The sequence below is a fragment of the Colletes latitarsis genome, unplaced genomic scaffold, assembly GCF_051014445.1.
Source record: "Colletes latitarsis isolate SP2378_abdomen unplaced genomic scaffold, iyColLati1 scaffold0002, whole genome shotgun sequence".
NCBI lineage: Eukaryota > Metazoa > Arthropoda > Insecta > Hymenoptera > Colletidae > Colletes > Colletes latitarsis.
In genome coordinates, this window is record NW_027488365.1 from 8569331 (window position 1) to 8596611 (window position 27281).

Sequence of the window (27281 nt, forward strand, 5' to 3'; positions counted from 1 at the left end):
TCCAAACCAGAAAAAACCCAGGATCTGTTCACCAAGTATGTGAAAAACGCGAAAGTATGAGTCTGATGAGGTCAAATCCCACACCTATCCCAGACTTAACTTGCGTTATCCTCTAAAATATTGATCGAAACCAGGTTTAATCGACTGTTTCAGCGTGGTGCCACATTACTACGTGATACAATCCAGAAACAGCCCACGATCTAGCCATCAAGTATGAGATATATGCGAAAGAATGAGCCTCATGAGAGCAAATCCCAGACCTAACATAGACCTAACATGAATTATTCTCTAAAATATTGATCGAAACCAGGTTTAATTGACTGTTTCAGTGTGGTCCCACATTACTACGTGATCCAAACCAGAAAAAACCCAGGGTCCGTTCAACAAGTATGTGAAGAATGCGAAAGTATGAGTCTGATGAGTGAAAATCCCAGGCCTAAACTAGACCTAACATGCGTTATCCTCAAAAATATTGATCGAAACCTGGTTTAATCGACTGTTTCACTGTGGTCCCACATTACTACGTGATGCAATCTAGAAAAAGCCCTGGATCTAGGCATCAAGTATGAGAAATATGCGAAAGAATGAGCCTGATGACAGCAAATCCCAGACCTAACCTAGACCTAACATGCGTTATCCTCTAAAATATTGAGCGAAACCAGGTTTAATGGACTGTTTCAGTGTGGTACCACATTACTACGTGATCCAAACCAGAAATAGCCCAGGATCTAGCCATGAAGTATGAGAAATATGCGAAAGCAAGAGCCTGATGAGGGCAAATCCTAGACCTATCCCAGACCTAACTTGCGTTATCCTCTAAAATATTGATCGAAACCAGGTTTAATTGACTGTTTCAGCGTGGTACCACATTACTACGTGATCCAATCCAGAAACAGCCCAGGATCTAGCCATGAAGTATGAGAAATATGCGAAAGTATGAGCCTGATGAGGGCAAAACCTAGACCTAACCCAGACCTAACATGCGTTATCCTCTAAAATATTTATCAAGACCAGGTTTAATTGATTGTTTCAGTGTGGTCCCACATTACTACGTGATCCAAACCAGAAAAAACCCAGGATCTGTTCAACATGTATGAGAAATATGCGAAAGAATGAGCCTGATGAGAGCAAATCCCAGATCTAACATAGACCTAACATGAATTATTCTCTAAAATATTGATCGAAACCAGGTTTAATCGACTGTTTCAGTGTGGTACCACATTACTACGTGATCCAAACCAGAAAAAGCCCAGGATCTAGCCATCAAGTATGAGAAATATGCGAAAGAATGAGCCTGGTGAGAGCAAATCCCAGACCTAACCTAGACCTTACATGCGTTATCCTCTAAAATATTGAGCGAAACCAGGTTTAATGGACTGTTTCAGTGTGGTACCACACTACTTCGTGATCCAAACCAGAAAAATCCCAGGATCTGTTCAACAAGTATGTGAAAAACGCTAAACTGTGAGCCTGATGAGAGCAAATCCCAGACCTAACCTAGACCTAACATGAGTTATTCTCTAAAATATTGATCGAAACCTGGTTTAATTGACTGTTTCAGTGTGGTACCACATTACTATGTGATCCAAACCTGAAAAAACCCAGGATCTGTTCACCAAGTATGTGAAACACGCGAAAGTATGAGTCTGATGAGGTCAAATCCCAGACCTATCCCAGACTTAACTTGTGTTATCCTCTAAAATATTGATCGAAACCAGGTTTAATCGACTGTTTCAGCGTGGTACCACATTACTACGTGATACAATCCAGAAACAGCCCAGGATCTAGCCATGAAGTATGTGAAATATGCGAAAGTATGAGCCTGATGAGGGCAAATCCTAGACCTAACCCAAACCTAACATGCGTTATCCTCTAAAATATTTATCAAGACCAGGTTTAATTAACTGTTTCAGTGTTGTACTTCATTACTACGTGATCCAATCCAGAAACAGCCCAGGATCTAGCCATGCAGTATGAGAAATATGCGAAAGTATGAGCCTGATGAGGCCAAATCCCAGACCTAACCTAGACCTAGCATGTATTATTCTCTAAAATATTGATCGAAACCAGGTTTAATTGACTGTTTCAGTGTTGTACTTCATTACTACGTGATGCAATCCAGAAAAAGCCCAGGATCTAGCCATGAAGTATGAGAAATATGCGAAAGTATGAGCCTGATGAGGGCAAATCCTAGACCTAACCCAGACCTAACATGCGTTATCCTCTAAAATATTTATCAAGATCAGGTTTAATTGATTGTTTCAGTGTGGTCCCACATTACTACGTGATCCAAACCAGAAAAAACCCAGGATCTGTTCACCAAGTATGTGAAAAACGCGAAAGTATGAGTCTGATGAGGTCAAATCCCACACCTATCCCAGACTTAACTTGCGTTATCCTCTAAAATATTGATCGAAACCAGGTTTAATCGACTGTTTCAGCGTGGTGCCACATTACTACGTGATACAATCCAGAAACAGCCCACGATCTAGCCATCAAGTATGAGATATATGCGAAAGAATGAGCCTGATGAGAGCAAATCCCAGACCTAACATAGACCTAACATGAATTATTCTCTAAAATATTGATCGAAACCAGGTTTAATTGACTGTTTCAGTGTGGTCCCACATTACTACGTGATCCAAACCAGAAAAAGCCCAGGATCTAGCCATCAAGTATGAGAAATATGCGAAAGAATGAGCCTGGTGAGAGCAAATCCCAGACCTAACCTAGACCTTACATGCGTTATCCTCTAAAATATTGAGCGAAACCAGGTTTAATGGACTGTTTCAGTGTGGTACCACACTACTTCGTGATCCAAACCAGAAAAATCCCAGGATCTGTTCAACAAGTATGTGAAAAACGCTAAACTGTGAGCCTGATGAGAGCAAATCCCAGACCTAACCTAGACCTAACATGAGTTATTCTCTAAAATATTGATCGAAACCTGGTTTAATTGACTGTTTCAGTGTGGTACCACATTACTATGTGATCCAAACCTGAAAAAACCCAGGATCTGTTCACCAAGTATGTGAAACACGCGAAAGTATGAGTCTGATGAGGTCAAATCCCAGACCTATCCCAGACTTAACTTGTGTTATCCTCTAAAATATTGATCGAAACCAGGTTTAATCGACTGTTTCAGCGTGGTACCACATTACTACGTGATACAATCCAGAAACAGCCCAGGATCTAGCCATGAAGTATGTGAAATATGCGAAAGTATGAGCCTGATGAGGGCAAATCCTAGACCTAACCCAAACCTAACATGCGTTATCCTCTAAAATATTTATCAAGACCAGGTTTAATTAACTGTTTCAGTGTTGTACTTCATTACTACGTGATCCAATCCAGAAACAGCCCAGGATCTAGCCATGCAGTATGAGAAATATGCGAAAGTATGAGCCTGATGAGGCCAAATCCCAGACCTAACCTAGACCTAGCATGTATTATTCTCTAAAATATTGATCGAAACCAGGTTTAATTGACTGTTTCAGTGTTGTACTTCATTACTACGTGATGCAATCCAGAAAAAGCCCAGGATCTAGCCATGAAGTATGAGAAATATGCGAAAGTATGAGCCTGATGAGGGCAAATCCTAGACCTAACCCAGACCTAACATGCGTTATCCTCTAAAATATTTATCAAGATCAGGTTTAATTGATTGTTTCAGTGTGGTCCCACATTACTACGTGATCCAAACCAGAAAAAACCCAGGATCTGTTCACCAAGTATGTGAAAAACGCGAAAGTATGAGTCTGATGAGGTCAAATCCCACACCTATCCCAGACTTAACTTGCGTTATCCTCTAAAATATTGATCGAAACCAGGTTTAATCGACTGTTTCAGCGTGGTGCCACATTACTACGTGATACAATCCAGAAACAGCCCACGATCTAGCCATCAAGTATGAGATATATGCGAAAGAATGAGCCTGATGAGAGCAAATCCCAGACCTAACATAGACCTAACATGAATTATTCTCTAAAATATTGATCGAAACCAGGTTTAATTGACTGTTTCAGTGTGGTCCCACATTACTACGTGATCCAAACCAGAAAAAACCCAGGGTCCGTTCAACAAGTATGTGAAGAATGCGAAAGTATGAGTCTGATGAGTGAAAATCCCAGGCCTAAACTAGACCTAACATGCGTTATCCTCAAAAATATTGATCGAAACCTGGTTTAATCGACTGTTTCACTGTGGTCCCACATTACTACGTGATGCAATCTAGAAAAAGCCCTGGATCTAGGCATCAAGTATGAGAAATATGCGAAAGAATGAGTCTGATGACAGCAAATCCCAGACCTAACCTAGACCTAACATGCGTTATCCTCTAAAATATTGAGCGAAACCAGGTTTAATGGACTGTTTCAGTGTGGTACCACATTACTACGTGATCCAAACCAGAAATAGCCCAGGATCTAGCCATGAAGTATGAGAAATATGCGAAAGCAAGAGCCTGATGAGGGCAAATCCTAGACCTATCCCAGACCTAACTTGCGTTATCCTCTAAAATATTGATCGAAACCAGGTTTAATTGACTGTTTCAGCGTGGTACCACATTACTACGTGATCCAATCCAGAAACAGCCCAGGATCTAGCCATGAAGTATGAGAAATATGCGAAAGTATGAGCCTGATGAGGGCAAATCCTAGACCTAACCCAGACCTAACATGCGTTATCCTCTAAAATATTTATCAAGATCAGGTTTAATTGATTGTTTCAGTGTGGTCCCACATTACTACGTGATCCAAACCAGAAAAAACCCAGGATCTGTTCACCAAGTATGTGGAAAACGCGAAAGTATGAGTCTGATGAGGTCAAATCCCAGACCTATCCCAGACTTAACTTGCGTTATCCTCTAAAATATTGATCGAAACCAGGTTTAATCGACTGTTTCAGCGTGGTGCCACATTACTACGTGATACAATCCAGAAACAGCCCACGATCTAGCCATCAAGTATGAGAAATATGCGAAAGAATGAGCCTGATGAGAGCAAATCCCAGACCTAACATAGACCTAACATGAATTATTCTCTAAAATATTGATCGAAACCAGGTTTAATTGACTGTTTCAGTGTGGTCCCACATTACTACGTGATCCAAACCAGAAAAAACCCAGGGTCCGTTCAACAAGTATGTGAAGAATGCGAAAGTATGAGTCTGATGAGTGAAAATCCCAGGCCTAAACTAGACCTAACATGCGTTATCCTCAAAAATATTGATCGAAACCTGGTTTAATCGACTGTTTCACTGTGGTCCCACATTACTACGTGATGCAATCTAGAAAAAGCCCTGGATCTAGGCATCAAGTATGAGAAATATGCGAAAGAATGAGCCTGATGACAGCAAATCCCAGACCTAACCTAGACCTAACATGCGTTATCCTCTAAAATATTGAGCGAAACCAGGTTTAATGGACTGTTTCAGTGTGGTACCACATTACTACGTGATCCAAACCAGAAATAGCCCAGGATCTAGCCATGAAGTATGAGAAATATGCGAAAGTAAGAGCCTGATGAGGGCAAATCCTAGACCTATCCCAGACCTAACTTGCGTTATCCTCTAAAATATTGATCGAAACCAGGTTTAATTGACTGTTTCAGCGTGGTACCACATTACTACGTGATCCAATCCAGAAACAGCCCAGGATCTAGCCATGAAGTGTGAGAAATATGCGAAAGTATGAGCCTGATGAGGGCAAATCCTAGACCTAACCCAGACCTAACATGCGTTATCCTCTAAAATATTTATCAAGATCAGGTTTAATTGATTGTTTCAGTGTGGTCCCACATTACTACGTGATCCAAACCAGAAAAAACCCAGGATCTGTTCACCAAGTATGTGGAAAACGCGAAAGTATGAGTCTGATGAGGTCAAATCCCAGACCTATCCCAGACTAAACTTGCGTTATCCTCTAAAATATTGATCGAAACCAGGTTTAATCGACTGTTTCAGCGTGGTACCACATTACTACGTGATACAATCCAGAAACAGCCCACGATCTAGCCATCAAGTATGAGAAATATGCGAACGAATGAGCCTGATGAGAGCAAATCCCAGACCTAACATAGACCTAACATGAATTATTCTCTAAAATATTGATCGAAACCAGGTTTAATTGACTGGTTCAGTGTGGTCCCACATTACTACGTGATCCAAACCAGAAATAACCCAGGATCCGTTCAACAAGTATGTGAAGAATGCGAAAGTATGGGTCTGATGAGTGAAAATCCCAGGCCTAACCTAGACCTAACATGCGTTATCCTCAAAAATATTGATCGAAACCTGGTTTAATCGACTGTTTCAGTGTGGTACCACATTACTATGTGATCCAAACCTGAAAATAACCCAGGATCTGTTCAACAAGTATGTGAAACACGCGAAAGTATGAGTCTCATGAGGTCAAATCCCAGACCTATCCCAGACTTAACTTGTGTTATCCTCTAAAATATTGATCGAAACCAGGTTTAATCGACTGTTTCAGCGTGGTACCACATTACTACGTGATACAATCCAGAAACAGCCCAGGATCTGGCAATGAAGTATGTGAAATATGCGAAAGTTTGAGCCTGATGAGGGCAAATCCTAGACCTAACCCAAACCTAACATGCGTTATCCTCTAAAATATTTATCAAGACCTGGTTTAATTGACTGTTTCAGTGTTGTACTTCATTACTACGTGATCCAATCCAGAAACAGCCCAGGATCTAGCCATGCAGTATGAGAAATATGCGAAAGAATGAGCCTGATGAGAGCAAATCCCAAACCTAACATAGACCTAACATGAATTATTCTCTAAAATATTGATCGAAACCAGGTTTAATTGACTGTTTCAGCGTGGTACCACATTACTACGTGATCCAATCCAGAAACAGCCCAGGATCTAGCCATGCAGTATGAGAAATATGCGAAAGTATGAGCCTGATTCCCTCAGGGGCTGCCAGCCTTTCAGCTGCAGTACGGGCTTAACGAACCCGGGGTACCCGAGTCATACACACACCGTAAGCCTCCTGTTGGTCGTCACAACGACCCATTCACAATTCCCTATTGGTTTTGTGAATGGTACGTGACGGCAGGAGGAACGGGGGTCTTGGCTTAACCGCCTGGGCCACGAGTATGGCGACTCTATAAAATCGCCCTCCAATCCTAAGCTATGGTGCGCGGCGATGGGATGCATGGTTGGGGGAGAAGGCCCAATCCCAAGCGACCACCTCCGGGGAACCTGCCGAACCCCCGGAGTATTAGGCTTACCCGGGTAAGGCGGCTCTGCCCGGGTGGACCTTTATTTCCGACCATCTCGTGGGATTTTTATGGACACAGAAAATAAAATGGGGATGGGGCGGGTTTTGTCGGTTGGGGAGGACGGAGACGGGGCTGGGGTTAGGGTGGCGGCGCTCGCGCCCCACTCAGCGCCAGGTCCGGTTTCGTGGAGGGTGGAGGAGGACGACGAGACGGCGTCGGTCTCGTCCTTCTCCTCCAGCACGAGCCACATAGGCTCTAAGAGGAAGAGGACGGGGCAGGCCGTCGTCGAGGTGGGCGGGGCGATGAGCCCGTCGGTGAGGCTGAGTTGCCTCAGGGACGAGGTGACCGAGGAGATATCGGAGAGGATCTCCTCGTCCCTGAGGCGGGTGGAGAAAGTCGCCGCTGCCTGCGCCTTTAAGGGGCAGAAAAGCGGTGGCGCGGAGGCCCTGAAGGCCGCGGCGGAGGAAATGAGGGAGGCGGCGCGGGAGCTCAGAGGGCGAAACGCCCGTCTGCAGCTCCTGTTGGAGGAGGAGCGACAGGGGAGGAGGAGGGCAGAGGCGCTGTGGAACAGCGCGGCCCTCCCTCCCATCCTCCCTCCTCCTCCACCGCCGCGTCCCTCAGCGGAGGTAAATAAGCGGAGTGCGGCGGCAGTGGTGCGGAGCACCGCGGGCCCCTCCACCCGCACTCCGCCCGTGAAGAAGTCCCCGTCCTCCTCAGAAAACGATCTTCTGAGGAGGATTGGGGACATGATTGATGGCAAGCTGGCCGCCTTCCGGGAGGAGCTCCTCGCCGGAAGAGCGGTCAGCAGGAAGGCGGTGCCTCCCCGACCTGTCCCGGTACAGTCGGGGAAGGCAAAGAAGGGCGGAGTGAAGGCTCCGCCCAGCGTTGCGGCACCAGAGCCCCGGGTTGCGACCCCCAAGGGGGGTGGTGTACCCGTGGTCGCGGTGGTCGCGTCCTCCACGGCACCCTCCCAAGGGGGGGTGGCGTGGAGTGAGGTGGTGGGGCGGAAGGCGAAGCGGGCGGCGAGGAAGGCCTCGCAACCGCAGCCTCCGCCTCCGCCGCCGGCGGCCAAGGTAAAGGCCGCGAAGGTCGGGAAGGCACGACCAGGTCGTCCCCCAAAAACGGCAGCGGTGACGTTGACCGTTGCGCAGGGGGGCGACCTGACCCTCGCGGAGGCGATGCGGCTCGCCAGGGAGAATATCTCCCTGGAAGAGCTGGGCATCGCCTCCGTGAGGGCGAAGAGGGCCGTGACCGGGGGTCTCTTGCTGGAGATCCCCGGTGCAGAGAGCGGCGCGAAGGCGGATCGTCTCGCCCAGAGGCTCCGGGAGCAGCTGGGCGAGCGAGGTGTCCGGGTCGCCCGGCCCACGAAGCGCACGGAGATGCGCGTTTGTGGGCTGGACGACTCGGTCAGCGCACAGGATGTGTCCCGTGCCCTTGCGAGGGCGGGGGACTGTCCTGTGGAGGACCTGCGGATCGGAGAGATCCGCAGGTCGCCCTCCGGCCTCGGGTCGGTGTGGGCCCGGTGCCCCCTCTCCGCCGCCCGTAAGGTGGCGGAATCCGGGAGGGTGTTGGTGGGGTGGGTTTCGGCGCGAGTGGAAATCCTCGCGCCGCGCCCGCTCCAGTGTCACCGCTGCCTCGAATTGGGGCACGTGAGGCAGTGGTGCACCTCGCCGGTGGACCGCAGCGGTCAGTGTTACCGCTGCGGTGCCAAAGAGCACCGTGCGAGCCAGTGCTCGGCGGCCCCCCACTGCCCGCTGTGTGCGGACATGGGGAGGCCAGCCGATCACAGGGTGGGGAGCAAGAAGTGCTCCCCCCCCTCCCGGAAGGAGAGGAAGAGGCGGGCTGCACCGGCTCCGGTGCCGAGGGCGGTGGCATCGTCCTCCATGGAGGTGGACGGTGCTACGGGGACGGACGGCCGGGAGGAGGCTGGCGCGGCCATTAATTAATGCCGCCCCGCCTCCTCCTCCAGGCCAACCTCAACCACTGCCGCGCGGCACAGGACTTGATGTCCCAAGTCCTCGCGGAGTGGGGGGTTGGCCTGGCGGTCGCCACCGAGCCGTACCGCGTCCCTGATCACCCTCATTGGGTGGGCGACGCGGACGGCTTGGTGGCGACGGTATGGGGAGGGGGCGACGGGTCCCCACCGTTCTCCTTGTTGGAGCGCGGTCGGGGATTCGTCGCCGTGGACTGGGGGGGAGTCGCTGTGGTGGGGTGCTACATTTCGCCCCGTAGCGGTCACGCTGCGTTCGAGCTGTACTTGGCCGAGGTCGCGGCATGCGTGCAGCGCTACGCGGCCCGGCCGGTGCTGGTCCTGGGGGATTTTAATGCCAAGTCGGTGGCTTGGGGATCCCCCAGGACCTCCGTTCGCGGCGGGATCCTGGGCGATTGGGCGGCGGGGCTCGACCTCCGGGTATTGAACCGGGGGTCGGAGCACACATGCGTGCGGCGATATGGGGGGTCCATCGTGGATGTTGGATTCGCGACCCCCAACGCCGTGCGCATGGTGTCGGGTTGGCACGTGGTCGCGGGGGCAGAGACACTCTCCGATCACCGGTACATCCGGATGGAGGTCTCTGCCGCCGCGAGTGCATCCCGACACGGCCGCCTGCGTGGCACCCCACCACGCCGCTGGGCGCTTCGGCGCCTGGACAAGGACGCCCTGATGGCAGCTGCCCTCGCTGCAACTTGGCCGCAGGCAGCGGCCGAGTTGCCGAGCATAGAGGAGGAGGTCGCCCGGCTCGGAGCATTGGTCGCGGGTATTTGCGACGCGGCGATGCCTCGGGTCGGGCGGGCTTCTCCTCGCCGGGCGGTGTACTGGTGGTCGGACGCGATCGCGGAGTTGCGAGTCGCGACTGTCCGCGCCCGACGCCAGTACACCCGCGCGCGCCGTCGTCAACGTACAGGCGACGGCGTGGCGCGAGCGAGGGCAGCTGATGACCTGTATGGAGCATACCGCGTGGCGCGGGTTGCTCTGCAGGTCGCCATCAAACGGGCCAAGACCCAGGCATGGAAGGAGCTCCTCCAGACCCTTGATGACGATCCATGGGGGCGCCCATATAAGGTGGTGCTGAATAAGCTCCGCCCGTGGGCGCCCCCCGTCACCGAGGGTCTTGACCCCCGGCTGCTGGAGGACGTGGTCAATACACTCTTCCCAATTGGGGAGAGGGGACCGCGTCCTCCGGCGGCGGCGGCTGTCCCAGTGGAGTGGACGGCCGAGCTGGGGGTCACGCAGGAGGAGCTGGCAGCGGCCATCAGGCGGCTCGGGGTTCGTAACACGGCCCCGGGTCCGGATGGTGTGCCCGGCCGGGTTTGGGTCTTGACCCAGGGCGTCCTTGGGGCCGACCTCAGGCGGTTGTTCGACCGCTGCCTGAGGGACGGGCGATTCCCCCCCAGTTGGAAGGTGGCGAGGATGGTCCTCCTCCGGAAGGAGGGTCGGCCCGCGGAGTCTCCCTCCGCATACCGGCCCATTTGTCTCCTCGACGAGGTGGGCAAGCTCTTCGAGCGTGTGATTGCTGCCCGCCTCGTCGAGCACCTGTCGCGGGGTGATCCCGGTCTGGCCGACTGCCAGTTCGGTTTTCGGGGGGGCCGATCGACTATCGACGCGATAGGTCGTGTGAGGGCCCTCTCGGAGGCGGCCGTCTCCCGGGGAGGGGTGGCATTGGCAATATCCTTGGATATTGCCAATGCCTTTAACACCCTCCCCTGGGAAGAGATAAGGAGGGGACTCGAATATCATCGAGTCCCCCCTTGTCTCGGGGCGGTCGTCGGGGATTATCTCCGCGGCAGGTGGATCGAGTATCCGGGCCGGGATGGTGATATGCGGAGGGAGGTGTACTGCGGTGTTCTGCAGGGGTCGGTCCTCGGGCCACTCCTGTGGAACATCGCGTACGACTCGGTGTTGCGGGCCGGCCTCCCCGACGGCGTCAGCACGGTGTGTTATGCGGATGACACACTGGTGCTGGCCGTCGGGGCGCACTGGGGGAGGGCCATGCGTCGCGCGGAGGAGGGGTCGCAACGCGTCGTCGACCGGATCAGGGGGATGGGGATGACGGTGGCGGTCCATAAGACCGAGGTGATTGCGTTTCATTCACCTCGGCAGGATCCGCCACCCCCTCTGATCCGGGTGGGTGGGGCTGACATCGAGGTGAAGCCGCAGATCAGGTATCTGGGGCTGATCCTCGATAGCCACTGGCGTTTCGTGGAGCATTTCCGCTGCCTGGTCCCCCGGTTGGAAAGGATGGTTGCGGCTCTGGGCCGGATCCTGCCCAACCTGGGGGGCCCGGCGGGCCGAGTTCGTCGCCTCTATGTGGCAATGGTCCAGTCGGTGGCCCTATACGGGGCCCCCGTCTGGGCGGACGACCTGGCTGCCTCCCGGCGCAGCATGACTATGCTGCGTCGGGTGCAGAGGCGCATGGCGCTCAGGGTCGTCCGCGGGTATCGGACCGTGTCACATGAGGCGGCGACGGTGCTAGCGGGGATGCCGCCCATGGACCTGCTCGCGCGGTCGCACGCGGTGATGTACCGGCACCGCGTCGACCGTCGCGCGGGGGTGGGGGCGGTCCCGGGCGGGCAGGAACCTGCTTGGGGCGATTTGAAGCGCCAGGCCCGGCAGTCCGTGTTGCTCGCGTGGCAGGAGCGGTTGGCTCTGCCAACCGCGGGGCACCGGACTGTCGGGGCTGTTCGGCCACTCCTGAAGGAGTGGCTGGACAGAGGTCATGGCAGCTTCACCTACCGGCTGGCACAGGTATTTTCCGGGCATGGGAGCTTCGGAAGATACCTGTGCCGGATAGGGAAGGAGCCGACGGCGCGTTGCTGCCACTGCGACGCTGAGGAGGACACGGCGGATCATACCCTGGAGGTATGCCCCGCGTGGGAGGGGGAGCGCCGTGTCCTGGTCGGCGCCGTCGGGCGGGATGTCTCGCTGCCGGGCGTGGTGCGCGCCATGCTCGGCAGCGAGGAGAAGTGGAGGGCCGTGGCCTCCTTCTGCGAGAACGTAATGTTGCAGAAGGAGGCCGCGGGGAGGGAGCGCGAGCTTCAGCGGCGCGCTGAAGCTCGCGCTCGTGCGGTGGCCCGAAGTCGTCGCCCGGTCGCGAGGCGTCGCGGGCGGCCGCCTCCGCGTGGCGGATGATCTAGGCTGGGAGGGGGGTCCTGAGGGGACCCTCCTCCCGCCAGGCGGCGCCGGGTCGGACCGGTTGGGGGTAGGAGTGCCTCCCCCTACCGGTCCGACGCAAGGCGAGGCACCCTCGGCGGTCTGGTGCGGCCATGAACCAACGGTTGCGAGTTGGGGCTCGCAGCCGCCACTAAACGCGGCCCCGGGACGGATAGCGGCGGGATGGAGTGGCCCCGTCCCGCCGCTATGAGGCAGTGTGTCTACTGGGGGGACCGATTGTCCCCCCGGGGGATGGGCCCGAAAGCGCGGGCACGGGGAGGATACCGGAAGAATGCTTCGAGCGATTCCCGGTATCCTCCCAAAGCGTGCCGAAGGGTCACCGTGGGGTTTTTAGTGGGTAGGTCCCGCGCCTGTCGTTGTACGGGCGCGGGGAATCCCACACACCCCTCCCACCTCACCCCAAGGAGGTGGGAGGGAGTCTTTCAAAGATTTTCCCCACGACAAAAAAAAAAAAAAAAAAAAAAAAAAAAAGTATGAGCCTGATGAGGGCAAATCCCAGACCTAACCTAGACCTAGCATGTATTATTCTCTAAAATATTGATCGAAACCAGGTTTAATTGACTGTTTCAGTGTTGTACTTCATTACTATGTGATGCAATCCAGAAAAAGCCCAGGATCTAGCCATGAAGTATGAGAAATATGCGAAAGTATGAGCCTGATGAGGGCAAATCCTAGACCTAACCCAGACCTAACATGCGTTATCCTCTAAAATATTTATCAAGATCAGGTTTAATTGATTGTTTCAGTGTGGTCCCACATTACTACGTGATCCAAACCAGAAAAAACCCAGGATCTGTTCACCAAGTATGTGAAAAACGCGAAAGTATGAGTCTGATGAGGTCAAATCCCAGACCTATCCCAGACTTAACTTGCGTTATCCTCTAAAATATTGATCGAAACCAGGTTTAATCGATTGTTTCGGCGTGGTGCCACATTACTACGTGATACAATCCAGAAACAGCCCACGATCTAGCCATCAAGTATGAGAAATATGCGAAAGAATGAGCCTGATGAGAGCAAATCCCAGACCTAACATAGACCTAACATGAATTATTCTCTAAAATATTGATCGAAACCAGGTTTAATTGACTGTTTCAGTGTGGACCCACATTACTACGTGATCCAAACCAGAAATAACCCAGGATCCGTTCAACAAGTATGTGAAGAATGCGAAAGTATGAGTCTGATGAGTGAAAATCCCAGGCCTAACCTAGACCTAACATGCGTTATCCTCTAAAATATTGATCCAAACCAGGTTTAATGGACTGTTTCAGCGTGGTACCACACTACTACGTGATCCAAACCAGAAAAAACCCAGGATCTGATCAACAAGTATGTGAAAAACGCGAAAGTATGAGCCTGATGAGGGCAAATCCCAGACATATCCCAGACCTAACTTGCGTTGTCCTCTAAGATATTGATGGAAACCAGGTTTCATTGACTGTTTCAGTGTGGTACTACATTACTACGTGATGCAATCCGGAAAAAGCCCAGGATCTAGCCATCAAGTATGAGAAATATGCGAAAGAATGAGCCTGATGACAGCAAATCCCAAACCTAACATAGACCTAACATGAATTATTCTCTAAAATATTGATCGAAACCAGGTTTAATTGACTGTTTCAGTGTGGTCCCACATTACTACGTGATCCAAACCAGAAATAACCCAGGATCCGTTCAACAAGTATGTGAAGAATGCGAAAGTATGGGTCCGATGAGTGAAAATCCCAGGCCTAACCAAGACCTAACATGCGTTATCCTCAAAAATATTGATCGAAACCTGGTTTAATCGTCTGTTTCAGTGTGGTACCACATTACTATGTGATCCAAACCTGAAAATAACCCAGGATCTGTTCAACAAGTATGTGAAACACGCGAAAGTATGAGTCTGATGAGGTCAAATCCCAGACCTATCCCAGACTTAACTTGTGTTATCCTCTAAAATATTGATCGAATCCAGGTTTAATCGACTGTTTCAGTGTGGTACCACATTACTACGTGATCCAAACCAGAAAAAACCCAGGATCTAGCCATCAAGTATGAGAAATATGCGAAAGAATGAGCCTGATGAGAGCAAATCCCAGACTTAACCTAGACCTTACATGCGTTATCCTCTAAAATATTGAGCGAAACCAGGTTTAATTGACTGTTTCAGTGTGGTCCCACATTACTACGTGATCCAAACCAGAAATAACCCAGGATCCGTTCAACAAGTATGTGAAGAATGCGAAAGTATAAGTCTGATGAGTGAAAATCCCAGGCCTAACCTAGACCTAACATGCGTTATCCTCTAAAATATTGATGGAAAGCAGGTTTAATTGACTGTTTCAGTGTTGTACTTCATTACTACGTGATGCAATCCAGAAAAAGCCCAGGATCTAGCCATCAAGTATGAGAAATATGCGAAAGAATGAGCCTGATGAGAGCAAATCCCAGACCTGACCTAGACCTAACATGAATTATTCTCTAAAATATTGATCGAAACCAGGTTTAATTGGCTGTTTCAGTGTGGTCCCACATTACTACGTGATCCAAACCAGAAAAAACCCAGGATCCGTTCAACAAGTATGTGAAGAATGCGAAAGTATGAGTCTGATGAGTGAAAATCCCAGGCCTAACCTAGACCTAACATGCGTTATCCTCAAAAATATTGATCGAAACCTGGTTTAATCGTCTGTTTCAGTGTGGTACCACATTACTACGTGATACAATCCAGAAACAGCCCAGGGTCTAGCCTTGAAGTATGAGAAATATGCGAAAGTATGAGCCTGATGAGGGCAAACCCTACACCTAACCCAGACCTAACATGCGTTATCCTCTAAAATATTGTTCGAAACCAGGTTTAATCGACTGTTTCAGTGTGGTACCACATTACTACGTGATCCAAACCAGAAAAAACCCAGGACCTAGTCATCAAGTATGAGAAATATGCGAAAGAATGAGCCTGATGAGAGCAAATCCCAGACCTAACCTAGACCTTAAATGCGTTATCCTCTAAAATATTGAGCGAAACCAGGTTTAATGGACTGTTTCAGTGTGGTACCACGCTGCTTCGTGATCCAAACCAGAAAAAACCCAGGATCTGTTCAACAAGTATGTGAAGAATGCGAAAGTATGAGTCTGATGAGTGAAAATCCCAGGCCTAACCTAGACCTAACATGCGTTATCCTCAAAAATATTGATCGAAACCTGGTTTAATCGTCTGTTTCAGCGTGGTACCACATTACTACGTGATACAATCCAGAAACAGCCCAGGGTCTAGCCTTGAAGTATGAGAAATATGCGAAAGTATGAGCCTGATGAGGGCAAATCCTAGACCTAACCCAGACCTAACATGCGTTATCCTCTAAAATATTTATCAAGACCAGGTTTAATTGATTGTTTCAGTGTGGTCCCACATTACTACATGATCCAAACCAGAAAAAACCCAGGATCTGTTCAACATGTATGAGAAATATGCGAAAGAATGAGCCTGATGAGGGCAAATCCCAGACATATCCCAGACCTAACTTGCGTTGTCCTCTAAGATATTGATGGAAACCAGGTTTAATTGACTGTTTCAGTGTTGTACTTCATTACTACGTGATGCAATCCAGAAAAAGCCCAGGAGCTAGCCATCAAGTATGAGAAATATGCGAAAGAATGAGCCTGATGAGAGCAAATCCCAGGCCTAACCTAGACCTAACATGAATTATTCTCTAAAATATTGATCGAAACCAGGTTTAATTGACTGCTTCAGTGTGGTCCCACATTACTACGTGATCCAAACCAGAAAAAACCCAGGATCCGTTCAACAAGTATGTGAAGAATGCGAAAGTATGTGTCTGATGAGGGCAAATCTTAGACCTAACCTTGACCTAACATGCGTTATCCTCTAAAATATTTATCCAGACCAGGTTTCATTGAATGTTTCAGTGTGGTACCACTTTACTACGTGATCCAATCCAGAAATAGCCCAGGATCTAGCCATGAAGTATGAGAAATATGCGAAAGTATGAGCCTGATGAGGGCAAATCCTAGACCTAACCCAAACCTAACATGCGTTATCCTCTAAAATATTTATCAAGACCAGGTTTAATTGAATGTTTCAGTGCGGTACCACATTACTACGTGAACCAAACCAGAAAAAACACAGGATCCGTTCAACAAGTATGTTAAAACTGCGACAGTATGACCCTGACGAGGGCAAATCCCAGGCCTAACCTAGACCTAACATGCGTTGTCCTCAAAAATATTGATGGAAACCAGGTTTAATTGACTGTTTCAGTGTTGTACTTCATTACTACGTGATGCAATCCAGAAAAAGCCCAGGATCTAGCCATCAAGTATGAGAAATATGCCAAAGAATGAGCCTGATGAGAGCAAATCCCAGACCTAACCTAGACCTAACATGAATTATTCTCTAAAATATTGATGGAAACCAGGTTTAATTGACTGTTTCAGTGTTGTACTTCATTACTACGTGATGCAATCCAGAAAAAGCCCAGGATCTAGCCATCAAGTATGAGAAATATGCGAAAGAATGAGCCTGATGAGAGCAAATCCCTGACCTAACCTAGACCTAACATGAATTATTCTCTAAAATATTGTTCAAAACCAGGTTTAATGGACTGTTTCAGTGTGGTACCACACTACTTCGTGATCCAAACCAGAAATAGCCCAGGATCTGTTCAACAAGTATGTGAAAAACGCTAAACTGTGAGCCTGATGAGGGCAAATATTAGACCTAACCCAGACCTAAGATGCGTTATCCTCTATTATATTTATCCAGACCAGGTTTAGTGGACTGTTTCAGTGTGGTACCACACTACTTCGTGATCCAAACCAGAAAAAACCCAGGATCTGTTCCACAAGTATGTGAAAAACGCTAAACTGTGAGCCTGATGAGGGCAAATCTTAGGCCTAACCCAGACGTAAGATGCGTTATCCTCTAAAATATTTATCCAGACCAGGTTTCATTGAATGTTTCAGTGTGGTCCCACATTACTACGTGATCCAAACCAGAAAAAACCCAGGATCCGTTCAACAAGTATGTGAAGAATGCGAAAGTATGAGTCTGATGAGTGAAAATCCCAGGCCTAACCTAGACCTAACATGCGTTATCCTCAAAAATATTGATCGAAACCTGGTTTAATCGACTGTCTCAGTGTGGTACCACATTACTATGTGATCCCAACCAGAAAATAACCCAGGATCTGTTCAACGAGTATGTGAAGTGTGCGAAAGTATGAGTCTGATGAGGTCAAATCCCAGACCAATCCCAGGCTTAACTTGCGTTATCCTCTAAAATATTGATCGAAACCAGGTTTAATCGACTGTTTCAGTGTGGTACCACATTACTACGTGATCCAAACCAGAAAAAGCCCAGGATCTAGCCATCAAGTATGAGAAATATGCGAAAGAATGAGCCTGGTGAGAGCAAATCCCAGACCTAACCTAAACCTTACATGCGTTATCCTCTAAAATATTCAGCGAAACCAGGTTTAATGGACTGTTTAAGTGTGGTACCACACTACTTCGTGATCCAAACCAGAAAAATCCCAGGATCTGTTCAACAAGTATGTGAAAAACGCTAAACTGTGAGCCTGATGAGGGCAAATCTTAGACCTAACCCAGACCTAAGATGCGTTAACCTCTAAAATATTTATCCAGACCAGGTTTCATTGAATGTTTCAGTGTGGTACCACTTTACTACGTGATCCAATCCAGAAATAGCACAGGATCTAGCCATGAAGTATGAGAAATATGCGAAAGTAAGAGCCTGATGAGGGCAAATCCTAGACCTATCCCAGACCTAACTTGCGTTATCCTCTAAAATATTTATCAAGACCAGGTTTAATTGATTGTTTCAGTGTGGTACCACACTACTTCGTGATCCAAACCAGAAATAGCCCAGGATCTGTTCAACAAGTATGTGAAAAACGCTAAACTGTGAGCCTGATGAGGGCAAATATTAGACCTAACCCAGACCTAAGATGCGTTATCCTCTATTATATTTATCCAGACCAGGTTTAGTGGACTGTTTCAGTGTGGTACCACACTACTTCGTGATCCAAACCAGAAAAAACCCAGGATCTGTTCCACAAGTATGTGAAAAACGCTAAACTGTGAGCCTGATGAGGGCAAATCTTAGGCCTAACCCAGACGTAAGATGCGTTATCCTCTAAAATATTTATCCAGACCAGGTTTCATTGAATGTTTCAGTGTGGTCCCACATTACTACGTGATCCAAACCAGAAAAAACCCAGGATCCGTTCAACAAGTATGTGAAGAATGCGAAAGTATGAGTCTGATGAGTGAAAATCCCAGGCCTAACCTAGACCTAACATGCGTTATCCTCAAAAATATTGATCGAAACCTGGTTTAATCGACTGTCTCAGTGTGGTACCACATTACTATGTGATCCCAACCAGAAAATAACCCAGGATCTGTTCAACGAGTATGTGAAGTGTGCGAAAGTATGAGTCTGATGAGGTCAAATCCCAGACCAATCCCAGGCTTAACTTGCGTTATCCTCTAAAATATTGATCGAAACCAGGTTTAATCGACTGTTTCAGTGTGGTACCACATTACTACGTGATCCAAACCAGAAAAAGCCCAGGATCTAGCCATCAAGTATGAGAAATATGCGAAAGAATGAGCCTGGTGAGAGCAAATCCCAGACCTAACCTAAACCTTACATGCGTTATCCTCTAAAATATTCAGCGAAACCAGGTTTAATGGACTGTTTAAGTGTGGTACCACACTACTTCGTGATCCAAACCAGAAAAATCCCAGGATCTGTTCAACAAGTATGTGAAAAACGCTAAACTGTGAGCCTGATGAGGGCAAATCTTAGACCTAACCCAGACCTAAGATGCGTTAACCTCTAAAATATTTATCCAGACCAGGTTTCATTGAATGTTTCAGTGTGGTACCACTTTACTACGTGATCCAATCCAGAAATAGCACAGGATCTAGCCATGAAGTATGAGAAATATGCGAAAGTAAGAGCCCGATGAGGGCAAATCCTAGACCTATCCCAGACCTAACTTGCGTTATCCTCTAAAATATTTATCAAGACCAGGTTTAATTGATTGTTTCAGTGTGGTCCCACATTACTACGTGATCCAAACCAGAAAAAACCAGGATCTGTTCAACATGTATGAGAAATATGCGAAAGAATGAGCCTGATGAGAGCAAATCCCAGACCTAACATAGACCTAACATGAATTATTCTCTAAAATATTGATCGAAACCAGGTTTAATTGACTGTTCCAGTGTGGTCCCACATTACTACGTGATCCAAACCAGAAATAACCCAGGATCCGTTCAACAAGTATGTGAAGAATGCGAAAAAATGAGTCTGATGAGTGAAAATCCCAGGCCTAACCCAGACCTAACATGCGTTATCCTCTAAAATATTGATCCAAACCAGGTTTAATTGATTGTTTCAGTGTGGTCCCACATTACTACGTGATCCAAACCAGAAAAAACCAGGATCTGTTCAACATGTATGAGAAATATGCGAAAGAATGAGCCTGATGAGAGCAAATCCCAGACCTAACATAGACCTAACATGAATTATTCTCTAAAATATTGATCGAAACCAGGTTTAATTGACTGTTTCAGCGTGGTACCACACTACTACGTGATCCAAACCAGAAAAAACCCAGGATCTGTTCAACAAGTATGTGAAAAACGCGAAAGTATGAGCCTGATGAGGGCAAATCCCAGACATATCCCAGACCTAACTTGCGTTATCCTCTAAAATATTTATCAAGACCAGGTTTAATTGATTGTTTCAGTGTGGTACCACACTACTTCGTGATCCAAACCAGAAATAGCCCAGGATCTGTTCAACAAGTATGTGAAAAACGCTAAACTGTGAGCCTGATGAGGGCAAATATTAGACCTAACCCAGACCTAAGATGCGTTATCCTCTATTATATTTATCCAGACCAGGTTTAGTGGACTGTTTCAGTGTGGTACCACACTACTTCGTGATCCAAACCAGAAAAAACCCAGGATCTGTTCCACAAGTATGTGAAAAACGCTAAACTGTGAGCCTGATGAGGGCAAATCTTAGGCCTAACCCAGACGTAAGATGCGTTATCCTCTAAAATATTTATCCAGACCAGGTTTCATTGAATGTTTCAGTGTGGTCCCACATTACTACGTGATCCAAACCAGAAAAAACCCAGGATCCGTTCAACAAGTATGTGAAGAATGCGAAAGTATGAGTCTGATGAGTGAAAATCCCAGGCCTAACCTAGACCTAACATGCGTTATCCTCAAAAATATTGATCGAAACCTGGTTTAATCGACTGTCTCAGTGTGTTACCACATTACTATGTGATCCCAACCAGAAAATAACCCAGGATCTGTTCAACGAGTATGTGAAGTGTGCGAAAGTATGAGTCTGATGAGGTCAAATCCCAGACCAATCCCAGGCTTAACTTGCGTTATCCTCTAAAATATTGATCGAAACCAGGTTTAATCGACTGTTTCAGTGTGGTACCACATTACTACGTGATCCAAACCAGAAAAAGCCCAGGATCTAGCCATCAAGTATGAGAAATATGCGAAAGAATGAGCCTGGTGAGAGCAAATCCCAGACCTAACCTAAACCTTACATGCGTTATCCTCTAAAATATTCAGCGAAACCAGGTTTAATGGACTGTTTAAGTGTGGTACCACACTACTTCGTGATCCAAACCAGAAAAATCCCAGGATCTGTTCAACAAGTATGTGAAAAACGCTAAACTGTGAGCCTGATGAGGGCAAATCTTAGACCTAACCCAGACCTAAGATGCGTTAACCTCTAAAATATTTATCCAGACCAGGTTTCATTGAATGTTTCAGTGTGGTACCACTTTACTACGTGATCCAATCCAGAAATAGCACAGGATCTAGCCATGAAGTATGAGAAATATGCGAAAGTAAGAGCCTGATGAGGGCAAATCCTAGACCTATCCCAGACCTAACTTGCGTTATCCTCTAAAATATTTATCAAGACCAGGTTTAATTGATTGTTTCAGTGTGGTCCCACATTACTACGTGATCCAAACCAGAAAAAACCAGGATCTGTTCAACATGTATGAGAAATATGCGAAAGAATGAGCCTGATGAGAGCAAATCCCAGACCTAACATAGACCTAACATGAATTATTCTCTAAAATATTGATCGAAACCAGGTTTAATCGACTGTTTCAGTGTGGTCCCACATTACTACGTGATCCAAACCAGAAAAAACCAGGATCTGTTCAACATGTATGAGAAATATGCGAAAGAATGAGCCTGATGAGAGCAAATCCCAGACCTAACATAGACCTAACATGAATTATTCTCTAAAATATTGATCGAAACCAGGTTTAATTGACTGTTCCAGTGTGGTCCCACATTACTACGTGATCCAAACCAGAAATAACCCAGGATCCGTTCAACAAGTATGTGAAGAATGCGAAAAAATGAGTCTGATGAGTGAAAATCCCAGGCCTAACCCAGACCTAACATGCGTTATCCTCTAAAATATTGATCCAAACCAGGTTTAATTGATTGTTTCAGTGTGGTCCCACATTACTACGTGATCCAAACCAGAAAAAACCAGGATCTGTTCAACATGTATGAGAAATATGCGAAAGAATGAGCCTGATGAGAGCAAATCCCAGACCTAACATAGACCTAACATGAATTATTCTCTAAAATATTGATCGAAACCAGGTTTAATTGACTGTTTCAGCGTGGTACCACACTACTACGTGATCCAAACCAGAAAAAACCCAGGATCTGTTCAACAAGTATGTGAAAAACGCGAAAGTATGAGCCTGATGAGGGCAAATCCCAGACATATCCCAGACCTAACTTGCGTTGTCCTCTAAGATATTGATGGCAATCAGGTTTGATTGACTGTCTCAGTGTTGTACTTCAATACTACGTGATGCGATCCAGAAAAAGCCCAGGATCTAGCCATCAAGTATGAGAAATATGCGAAAGAATGAGCCTGATGAGAGCAAATCCCAGACCTAATCTAGACCTAACATGAATTATTCTCTAAAATATTGATCGAAACCAGGTTTAATTGACTGTTTCAGTGTGGTCCCACATTACTACGTGATCCAAACCAGAAAAAACCCAGGATCCGTTCAACAAGTATGTGAAGAATGCGAAAGTATGAGTCTGATGAGTGAAAATCCCACGCCTAAACTAGACCTAACATGCGTTATCCTTAAAAATATTGATCGAAACCTGGTTTAATCGACTGTTTCACTGTGGTCCCACATTACTACGTGATGCAATCTAGAAAAAGCCCAGGATCTAGCCATCAAGTATGAGAAATATGCGAAAGAGTGAGCCTGATGAGGGCTAATCCCAGACATATCCCAGACCTAACTTGCGTTGTCCTCTAAGATATTGATGGAAACCAGGTTTCATTGACTGTTTCAGTGTGGTACTACATTACTACGTGATGCAATCCAGAAAAAGCCCAGGATCTAGCCATCAAGTATGAGAAATATGCGAAAGAATGAGCCTGATGACAGCAAATCCCAAACCTAACATAGACCTAACATGAATTATTCTCTAAAATATTGATCGAAACCAGGTTTAATCGACTGTTTCAGTGTGGTACCACATTACTACGTGATCCAAGCCAGAAAAAACCCAGGATCCGTTCAACAAGTATGTGAAGAATGCGATAGTATGAGTCTGATGAGTGAAAAACCAAGACCTAACCTAGACCTAACATGCGTTATCCTCTAAAATATTGATCCAAACCAGGTTTAATGGACTGCTTCAGCGTGGTACCACACTACTACGTGATCCAAACCAGAAAAAACCCAGGATCTGTTCAACAAGTGTGTGAAAAACGCGAAAGGATGAGCCTGATGAGGGCAAATCCCAGACATATCCCAGACTTAACTTGCGTTATCCTCTAAAATATTGATCGAAACCAGGTTTAATCGACTGTTTCAGTGTGGTACCACATTACTACGTGATCCAAACCAGAAAAAACCCAGGATCCGTTCAACAAGTATGTGAAGAATGCGATAGTATGAGTCTGATGAGTGAAAATCCAAGACCTAACCTAGACCTAACATGCGTTATCCTCTAAAATATTGATCCAAACCAGGTTTAATGGACTGTTTCAGCGTGGTACCACACTACTACGTGATCCAAACCAGAAAAAACCCAGGATCTGTTCAACAAGTGTGTGAAAAACGCGAAAGGATGAGCCTGATGAGGGCAAATCCCAGACATATCCCAGACCTAACTTGCGTTGTCCTCTAAGATATTGATGGAAACCAGGTTTAATTGACAGTTTCAGTGTTGTACTTCATTACTACGTGATGCAATCCAGAAAAAGCCCAGGAGCTAGCCATCAAGTATGAGAAATATGCGAAAGAATGAGCCTGATGAGAGCAAATCCCAGGCCTAACCTAGACCTAACATGAATTATTCTCTAAAATATTGATCGAAACCAGGTTTAATTGACTGCTTCAGTGTGGTCCCACATTACTACGTGATCCAAACCAGAAAAAACCCAGGATCCGTTCAACAAGTATGTGAAGAATGCGAAAGAATGAGTCTGATGAGGGCAAATCTTAGACCTAACCTTGACCTAACATGCGTTATCCTCTAAAATATTTATCCAGACCAGGTTTCATTGAATGTTTCAGTGTGGTACCACTTTACTACGTGATGCAATCCAGAAAAAGGCCAGGATCAAGCCATCAAGTTTGAGAAATATGCGAAAGAATGAGCCTGATGAGGGCAAATACTAGACCTAACCCAGACCTAACATGCGTTATCCTCTAAAATACTGATCGCAACCAGGTTTAATGGACTCTTTCAGTGTGGTACCACACTACTACGTGATCCAAACCAGAAAAAACCCAGGATCTGTTCAACAAGTATGTGAAAAACGCGAAAGAATGAGTCTGATGAGGTCAAATCCCAGACCTATCCCAGACTTAACTTGTGTTATCCTCTAAAATATTGATCGAAACCAGGTTTCATTGAATGTTTCAGTGTGGTACCACTTTACTACGTGATGCAATCCAGAAAAAGCCCAGGATCTAGCCATGAAGTATGTGAAATATGCGAAAGTATGAGCCTGATGAGGGCAAATCCTAGAACTAACCCAAACCTAACATGCGTTATCCTCTAAAATATTTATCAAGACCAGGTTTAATTGAACGTTTCAGAGTGGTACCACATTACTACGAGAACCAAACCAGAAAAAACCCAGGATCCGTTCAACAAGTATGTGAAGAATGCGAAAGTATGAGTCTGATGAGGTCAAATCCCAGACCTATCCCAGACTTAACTTGCGTTATCATCTAAAATATTGATCGAAACCAGGTTTAATCGACTGCTTCAGCGTGGTACCACATTACTACGTGGTACAATCCAGAAACAGCCCAGGATCTAGCCATGAAGTATGAGAAATATGCGAAAGTATGAGCCTGATGAGGGCAAATCCTAGACCTAACCCAAACCAAACATGCGTTATCCTCTAAAATATTTATCAAGACCAGGTGTAATTGAATGTTTCAGTGTGGTACCACATTACTACGTGAACCAAACCAGAAAAATCCCAGGATCCGTTCAACAAGTATGTTAAAACAGCGACAGTATGACCCTGATGAGGGCAAATCCCAGGCCTAACCTAGACCTAACATGCGTTGTCCTCTAAAATATTGATGGAAACAAGGTTTAATTGACTGTTTCAGTGTTGTACTTCATTACTACGTGATGCAATCCAGAAAAAGCCCAGGATCTAGCCATCAAGTATGAGAAATATGCGAAAGAATGAGCCTGATGGGAGCAAATCCCTGACCTAACCTAGACCTAACATGAATTATTCTCTAAAATATTGATCAAAACCAGGTTTATTTGACTGTTTCAGTGTGGTACCACATTACTACGTGATCCAATCCAGAAACAGCCCAGGATCTAGCCATGAAGTATGAGAAATATGCGAAAGTATGAGCCTGATGAGGGCAAATCCTAGACCTAACCCAAACCTAACATGCGTTATCCTCTAAAATATTTATCAAGACCAGGTTTAATTGAATGTTTCAGTGCGGTACCACATTACTACGTGAACCAAACCAGAAAAAACACAGGATCCGTTCAACAAGTATGTTAAAACTGCGACAGTATGACCCTGACGAGGGCAAATCCCAGGCCTAACCTAGACCTAACATGCGTTGTCCTCAAAAATATTGATGGAAACCAGGTTTAATTGACTGTTTCAGTGTTGTACTTCATTACTACGTGATGCAATCCAGAAAAAGCCCAGGATCTAGCCATCAAGTATGAGAAATATGCCAAAGAATGAGCCTGATGAGAGCAAATCCCAGACCTAACCTAGACCTAACATGAATTATTCTCTAAAATATTGATGGAAACCAGGTTTAATTGACTGTTTCAGTATTGTACTTCATTACTACGTGATGCAATCCAGAAAAAGCCCAGGATCTAGCCATCAAGTATGAGAAATATGCGAAAGAATGAGCCTGATGAGAGCAAATCCCTGACCTAACCTAGACCTAACATGAATTATTCTCTAAAATATTGATCAAAACCAGGTTTAATGGACTGTTTCAGTGTGGTACCACACTACTTCGTGATCCAAACCAGAAATAGCCCAGGATCTGTTCAACAAGTATGTGAAAAACGCTAAACTGTGAGCCTGATGAGGGCAAATATTAGACCTAACCCAGACCTAAGATGCGTTATCCTCTATTATATTTATCCAGACCAGGTTTAGTGGACTGTTTCAGTGTGGTACCACACTACTTCGTGATCCAAACCAGAAAAAACCCAGGATCTGTTCAACAAGTATGTGAAAAACGCTAAACTGTGAGCCTGATGAGGGCAAATCTTAGGCCTAACCCAGACGTAAGATGCGTTATCCTCTAAAATATTTATCCAGACCAGGTTTCATTGAATGTTTCAGTGTGGTCCCACATTACTACGTGATCCAAACCAGAAAAAACCCAGGATCCGTTCAACAAGTATGTGAAGAATGCGAAAGTATGAGTCTGATGGGTGAAAATCCCAGGCCTAACCTAGACCTAACATGCGTTATCCTCAAAAATATTGATCGAAACCTGGTTTAATCGACTGTCTCAGTGTGGTACCACATTACTATGTGATCCCAACCAGAAAATAACCCAGGATCTGTTCAACGAGTATGTGAAGTGTGCGAAAGTATGAGTCTGATGAGGTCAAATCCCAGACCAATCCCAGACCTAACTTGCGTTATCCTCTAAAATATTGATCGAAACCAGGTTTAATCGACTGTTTCAGTGTGGTACCACATTACTACGTGATCCAAACCAGAAAAAGCCCAGGATCTAGCCATCAAGTATGAGAAATATGCGAAAGAATGAGCCTGGTGAGAGCAAATCCCAGACCTAACCTAGACCTTACATGCGTTATCCTCTAAAATATTGAGCGAAACCAGGTTTAATGGACTGTTTAAGTGTGGTACCACACTACTTCGTGATCCAAACCAGAAAAATCCCAGGATCTGTTCAACAAGTATGTGAAAAACGCTAAACTGTGAGCCTGATGAGGGCAAATCTTAGACCTAACCCAGACCTAAGATGCGTTAACCTCTAAAATATTTATCCAGACCAGGTTTCATTGAATGTTTCAGTGTGGTACCACTTTACTACGTGATCCAATCCAGAAATAGCACAGGATCTAGCCATGAAGTAAGAGAAATATGCGAAAGTAAGAGCCTGATGAGGGCAAATCCTAGACCTATCCCAGACCTAACTTGCGTTATCCTCTAAAATATTGATCGAAACCAGGTTTAATTGACTGTTTCAGCGTGGTACCACATTACTACGTAATACAATCCAGAAAC